Source organism: Suncus etruscus, chromosome 11 (assembly GCF_024139225.1).
Source record: "Suncus etruscus isolate mSunEtr1 chromosome 11, mSunEtr1.pri.cur, whole genome shotgun sequence".
NCBI classification, from domain to species: Eukaryota; Metazoa; Chordata; class Mammalia; order Eulipotyphla; family Soricidae; genus Suncus; species Suncus etruscus.
Window position 1 is genome coordinate 50,001,956 of NC_064858.1, and position 6,941 is coordinate 50,008,896.

Consider the following 6,941-nt stretch of genomic DNA (forward strand, 5'->3'; position numbering starts at 1 on the left):
AGGTCGCAGACTAGGCGGTCATACTCCAGGTCTGTGACTTCGGGGATGCTGTGAGAGCTGCAACGGCACACAGTCAGCTCCTCCCCGCACAGCAGCCGCCTCAGCACCTCTGGGCATACCAGCTGGACTGAATCAACAGGAAGGGGCAGCCTACAAGTGCAATGATGAGAGATCACCCTTCACAAGAGAGCAAGACAAACATAAATTTTTTTGTGGAGAATTACCCGAGGTTGCAGAGTGTAGGGGTGCTGGAGAAAATCTTGGAGAATAAGTCCTGAGCATGACCAGGTATGGCCTCCAAAGACAAAAAAAAAAGACCTTATTTGAAAGCACCCTAAAAATCCTTTCTTAAAAATATAATAACAAAAAACATTTGATAGTATTTTTCTTCCTTTCTTTCCATAGGCTGATGAATATTCTTTAATTTTTTTTTGTAAACTCTATTGATAGGATTCTGAGCCACACTCAGCAGCACTCAGGGGTCACTCCTGGCTCTGAACTCAGAAATCATCCCTGGCAAGCTGGGGGACCATATGAGATGCTTGGAATCAAACCGAATTCCTCCTGGGTTAGTTGCATGCAAGGTAAATGCCCTACCACTGTGTTATCTCTCTGGCCCATTGTGAATATTCTTTTTTTTTTTTTTGGTTTTGGGCCACACCCAGTGACGCTCAGAGGTTACTCCTGGCTATGCGCTCAGAAGTCGCTTCTGGCTTGGGGGACCATATGGGAAACCAGGGGATCGAACCATGGTCCATCCAAGGCTAGCGCAGGCAAGGCAGGCACCTTACCTCTAGCACCAATGCCCGGCCCCCATTGTGAATATTCTTGTGATCTCTCTGTAGCACCAACTTCTGAGGAGTGCAGGGGCTACTGATTTATATATAGTATATATATATAATATATATATACATATATATACTGTGTTTATAGGCACCTATGATGATGCTCACGGCTGCAATGAATTCACTTCCACTATCAAGTACTAGTATTGCTAGTACTGCTCATTTGCCTACATTAGTGTAGTCAGGAAATGTTTCTTTCCTACCATTGACCACTGTGCTTTCATTGCACTGTCTTCACCAAATGTCACCAAAGCAGCATCAGGATGGGGAGTGTTGGGGTTTCTCAGCACCAGAGTTCTTGTCAGGGGTTCTGCCAGGCTGACTTGTAGTAAGCGCAGTAGGAGGGCAAGCCACCACCCCTGGCTTCTCACCACTGCTACCCAGTCTGTGCCTCTTTTCTCTGCCTTGAGACCTGTAACTTGTTGATACTAAAACTTGGCCATAACCCACTCTGGCAGCTAGTCCCAGAGATACCAAAACTTCTTGCTTATTTTTTATTTTGTTTGGGGGATTATACCCAGTAGTGATGGGGATGGTAAGGGGGTTATTCTTTTTTTTTTTTTTTTCATTTTTTTTTTTTTTTGGTTTTTGGGCCACACCCGGTGATGCTCAGGGGTTACTCCTGGCTATGTGCTCAGAAGTTGCTCCTGGCTTGGGGGACCATATGGGACACCGGGGGATCGAACCGCGGTCCGTCCAAGGCTAGCGCAGGCAAGGCAGGCACCTTACCTTTAGCGCCACCGCCCGGCCCCGTCTTTTTTTTTTTTTTTTTTTTGGTTTTTGGGCCACACCCGGTAACACTCAGGGGTTACTCCTGGCTATGCGCTCAGAAGTTGCTCCTGGCTTGGGGGACCATATGGACACCGGGGGATCGAACCGCCGTCTGTCCAAGGCTAGCGCAGGCAAGGCAGGCGCACCTTACCTTTAGCGCCACCGCCCGGCCCCAGGGGGTTATTCTTGATGGGAATTAAACTCTGTCCTCCTGTATGTGCTCAACCTGATGAACTTTCTGTCCCTGAGAATTAAATTGTTGGTAAGGAGGCAGGAAAAGACCAATTTTTCCTGGGAAAATAGAACTTTCAGGCTCTCATTTATCATCCACACACTTGGTGGTGGGATGTTTCAGTCCAGGGGCAGCACATACATTTGTTGAACCTAGACTCATGAATGATTCTAATTCATCTATTCATTGGACAGCCTTGAAGGAAGCTATTTGGAGAGAGCTCAGTGGCCTTAATCTGAGCATGTAAAATAATTACAGCTTTTGGAAAAATTTAGGTCACCAAGATGGGTCAGCAGGCCGAGTGCATGTTTTGCGTTTAGATAGCCTATCTTCCATCCCATGTACCCCATCCCCCAAGCACTACATGGATCAACCTCCCAATACCACATCTGGAGAAATCACTGAGCACTGTCAGGTGTGACCACTAAAATCAAAGTCTTAAAAATAAAGTGCAAACATTTTCACAGAAGTGGTGACACTTGGCCCAGTCTTCTCTGAAAGACTTTGTGTTAACAATGGAAGGTGAACAGAATAAACACTTGCCCAAAGCTCTTTCAAATAGAAGCTTCACTGTGTACTCCTTTCTCCTTTCTCCTTTATGGGCTAATAGACCCCAAGCAGTCAGTGCTCAGGGGCCCCTGAGCCACTCCCAGAAATAGTTGGCCAACCTGGCCTGATAGTTCACTATGTGCCCTGGCAATAATGAGGGCCACTAGAGTCACACTTGGCCATGATGTGTGGAACATGCAATGTCATGGATCTAATGGGTCACTGTACATGTAAGACATGGACCCTGAGCTAGCTCCCCAACTCAGAACCACAGATGTTAAACAGATGAGCTGGTTACCTGAACGGCTTCTTGTGGATTGGGATCCTCTTGATGTGGGGTGTAGGATGAAAAAATCCCTTCAGTTTTAGGAAGGTATTTCGGTATTTATATTGTTCCTTAGCCAAATTACTTTCTTTTATACTTGGTTCCAGACATAATCTTTCTAATGTGACCGTCTGTTTCTCAGCCACTTTCTGTACAAATGCAGGTGTTTTGCAAAGCTGCTGTGACTCTGCTCCTGAAATTCAAACAGAATAAAAGTCCCTAAAAAACGCTTAGCAGTTGCAGCTATCTGAAGGTTGGCTGCAATAACAGAAGTGCCTTTCTGTTCGTTCTTTTGTTTTATAGTCATTTGTATGGAACCAGTGATTGAATCCAGGGTATCACACATATAAAGATGAGCCATATCCTTGACGAACTTCTTTTTTGGGAGGGGTGATGGGGGGATCATACTAGTAATACTAGGGGGTTAGTTCTGGCTCTGCATTCAGGGGATTTATATGGAATGCCAAGGGCTGGGTGGGCTGCATTCAAGGCAAATTCCTACTTACTCTACTATTGCTTCAGCCCGCTATTTTAGAATGCACTTTCTTGGGTCAGAGCAACAGTAGAGTGGGTAGGGCTCTTGCCTTGTACATGACTGACCCAGGTTCAATTCCTGGCACACCATATGGTTCCCTAATCTTGCTAGGAATGATCCCTGAATACAGATCCAGGAGCAAGCTCTCAGCACTGCTGGGTGTGGCCAAAAATATTTTTAAATGCACTTTCTGATCTGCTCAGGAAAAATGGTTAGGCATCCACAAACTGAATCCTTAGAAGTTAAGAATCAGCATTTTCCTGTGAGCTTTACTTGAATTATCAAGGAAAATAAATAACCTCATGAGATGAGATATCTTATTTTCAACATCTCCCAGGTAAAACAAGTCACCTAGCTTGAAGGATGAGAAGTAGGCTTTGAACAGGTCTACTGATAGAGTCCAGGCTTTGCCCCAGTTTCTCAAACTGTGGGCTGAGACGCCACATGAGCTATCTAAAATGTACTGAAAATACAGTATTAAAGTACTACAGCTAGGGCCATGCTAATCTTCTCTGTATCATTCTAATTTTAGTATGTGTGCTGCAAATTGAGCACAGTACTACAGCTAAGGTGTAAAGAACAGAAGGTGTACTCTGCTTTGTACATGTGTTACCTGAGCCTTGTCCATGCAGGCCAGGTGCTCAATATTAGTTTAACAATAGTACATATTTAGCCAGGTGTTCTTGAACAGAAGAACATGCATATATTGGATGTTAAAAATATTGTGACCCAAGACCAATAGGAGCCTCTCCTGTATTTCTCTAGAAGCAGTTCAGCTTTTGCAGAGACACTCTGTGAATAACAATCAAATGTGTTCTATCGCCAGTCAAAAAATGATACTGGGCAAGGTTCACTAATTTCACCATCAACATAACTCACCAGCAGCATATTCTTCGTAAGGTCACTGCCCTAACAACATGGCAAAGGACAAAAGATTTAACAGGGACTGAAGTTTCATAGGGGTGACTGAGATGCTATAGTGGTAGGATAATAGTATTTTTGTCTAATAATGACATGAAAGGGATCTCGTCCTTTGTGAGAACACTTCCAAGTCACAAAAATGAAAGTTAGTTCTTTGCCTTTCCAGCTACAGTCAATCAGCTGGATTGATGATCTAAAAATATATATTGGGCTTGAAAGTTTACAAATGTTGCGCCCTGGGAACCTTGGAAAGAAGAGGAATTCAAATGTTGTACTTCTACAGTTAGGTTGCTTGCATTATATGCAGCCAACTTGAGTTCAATCCCTGGCCTCCTATAAGGTCCCTTGAGTACAGCCAGAAGTGATTCCTGAGTGCAGAAACAGGAGTAATCCCTGAGCATAGCTGGGTGTTCCCCATCCACCCTCCAAACAAAAAGCATAAACTGTTTTGTCTGCTAGAAGTCTCAGTGATGAGGAGTCAGATGGACTAATGCCATGGATTCTAAAACTGACCCATTGTGTATCTGTAATAGTCCAGCCAATGAAGTATGGTTTGCTTGATTGTTTTCTGAATTCTTGTTAATTTCTTAATTATTCCAAGGTCAAGCATAGGGCTTACGTCCAAATCAGCATCAAATGAAACTGTATCCGCCGAGTCTGTTAACCTTAAAGACTTCAACATGAGAAAAAATATATTTATTGGAAGAGAGCAAAGGACCAATGACTATATAATTATTAAACAGCAACTCACAGATTTATTCATTTATTCAGTCAGTTATCCGACAATTGTTTATAAGTGCCATTTGTGGGTTAAGCACTGTGTCAGAAGCTAGAGCCAAAAATCACATTCCCTTGTAATATTTTTTAATACCACTGAGTTGCACATTTAAAAATGGTGAATATTGGGCCATAGCAATAGTACATAAGGACATTTGCCTTTATGTGGCTGACCTGGATCAACTGCATGCAAGGATAATGCCCTACCTGCTATATTATCTTCCCGCCTTGTACCCAATGTTTTTGCTTCCACAGATTTTTTCCCAATTCTTCCCATTTCAATAATAAAAGAATTGAAGACCATATTGTTGAATTTTTTGTTTTGTTTTGATTTGGTCACACCTAGCAGTGCTCAGGGGTTACTCCAGGCTCTGCTCTCAGGGAATATTCCTGGCGAATTCATGAGAACATATGGGATGCCAGGGATCAAATTTAGGTCAGCTTTGTGCAAGGCAAATGCCCTTTCTGCTGTGCTATTGCTAAAGTCCTCGTAAGATTATGTGGCCCTAGATAAGAGGAGCAGAGTAACAAGGATAGAACATGTTAGGGAAGTCGCAGAATTTGAGTGGAAGGGAAAACACCCCAAATAAATCTATCAGAGCAAACAAGATGAAAGAACACGTGAGTCCACACACAAGCAGGCATGTTATCTCAATGTAAACATACAGATCCCCCAGGCCTCCACCCCAACCCAGAGTAACCCCAGAACCAAACCTCAATCTTCTGTACTTAAACTGGCCTTAGAGATTAAAAAAAAAAAAAAGCTATAGGAGAAGGCCATGGTAGGTGCCATCTGGGGACCAGGACACTGGCCCAGTGGAAACTGAAAAGTTCGGTAGTTTGAACAAAGTGTGAGGAATCTTAAGAGGAAGGGACTGAGACATAAGATTGACATCCAATCCTATCATATTTTCCCATGTAGCACAAATCCAGAGCAGAGAGCTGGTCTTGTTCACTATGGTAGCATATTCTCTCTCTCTCTCTCTCTCTCTCTCTCTCTCTCTCTCTCTCTCTCTCTCTCTCTCTCTCATTCACTCACTCTCTCTCTCCTCTCTTCTTTCTTTTCCCTTGGTCTTGTTCACTATGGTAGCACATTCTCTCTCTTTCTCTCTCTCCTCTCTTCTTTCTTTTACCTTCTTCTCCCTTCTTCCTTTCCTCCATTCCTCCCTTTCCTCTTTCTCTCTGCAGGGTTGGTTTGTTCAGGCCTCTTCTTTTTTGCTCATTCCACTTACCCCTACTTAGTGACTGGCTTTTCAACTCAACATACAAACCAGAAAACTGTAGTATGGCTTCTGCCTCCTAATTAACTTGCATTTTCCATTCCTAATACATTAGTATAGTTTATAAAACTCTTGGCTTGATCATGGTAATAATTTTATGGTTAGTTTCCTGCCACTAAACAGAAATCTTTCCCCAGGAACAGTCTTTAGAGGCTAATTCTCATAGTGATCCTTTCTTGGAACATTCAGGAACATTCACCCGTGACCTTCTGCTTAATAGCACCACAGGCATTTAATTTGTGAGATCAGAGATGTATTCTTTTTTTTTTTCAGGGGAGAGCACGCACACAGTCCCCCACTACCATAAATTACGCAGTCGAGTTTTCCACATTTGGGGAAATCGCAGGGGTCAGCACTCCTGGAGTGCAATGGGCAAGCCTCATTCTGGGGAAACCACCTTTGTGATCATGGAATCGCCCCTGCCAGGTAAGTATAGAAATGTACTCTTTATCATACAGGATGGTCTGGCATAACTGAAAATCATCTTGCCCCCAAATACCAATAGTGCCCCCTTGATATATAAAGATTCCTAGATTCAAGATTTCATAAATCACCAAATTTCAAAAACTGTTCAGATCCAAAACAAATTGTTAGCTTTTAATTTCACTAAGTTCATCAAATAAAACTACTGTCATCTTCTGTTACCATTTTTTACAAAACAGTATTTAATCCCTTCCTGAATTGTATACAAATGTTATTGCAGCTT

General features: G+C 42.9%; 1 non-coding gene and 1 pseudogene across 1 annotated transcript; both read right to left on the minus strand.

Moving 5' to 3' along the window:
- Positions 1 to 3,711: 3,711 nt before the first annotated feature.
- On the minus strand, positions 3,712 to 3,812 carry LOC126023742 (uncharacterized; annotated as a pseudogene).
- A 2,693-nt stretch (positions 3,813 to 6,505) lies between these two features.
- On the minus strand, positions 6,506 to 6,669 carry LOC126023785 (U1 spliceosomal RNA). The gene has a single exon (XR_007500847.1). It is a non-coding gene; the product is annotated as a U1 spliceosomal RNA (small nuclear RNA).
- Positions 6,670 to 6,941: the final 272 nt, after the last annotated feature.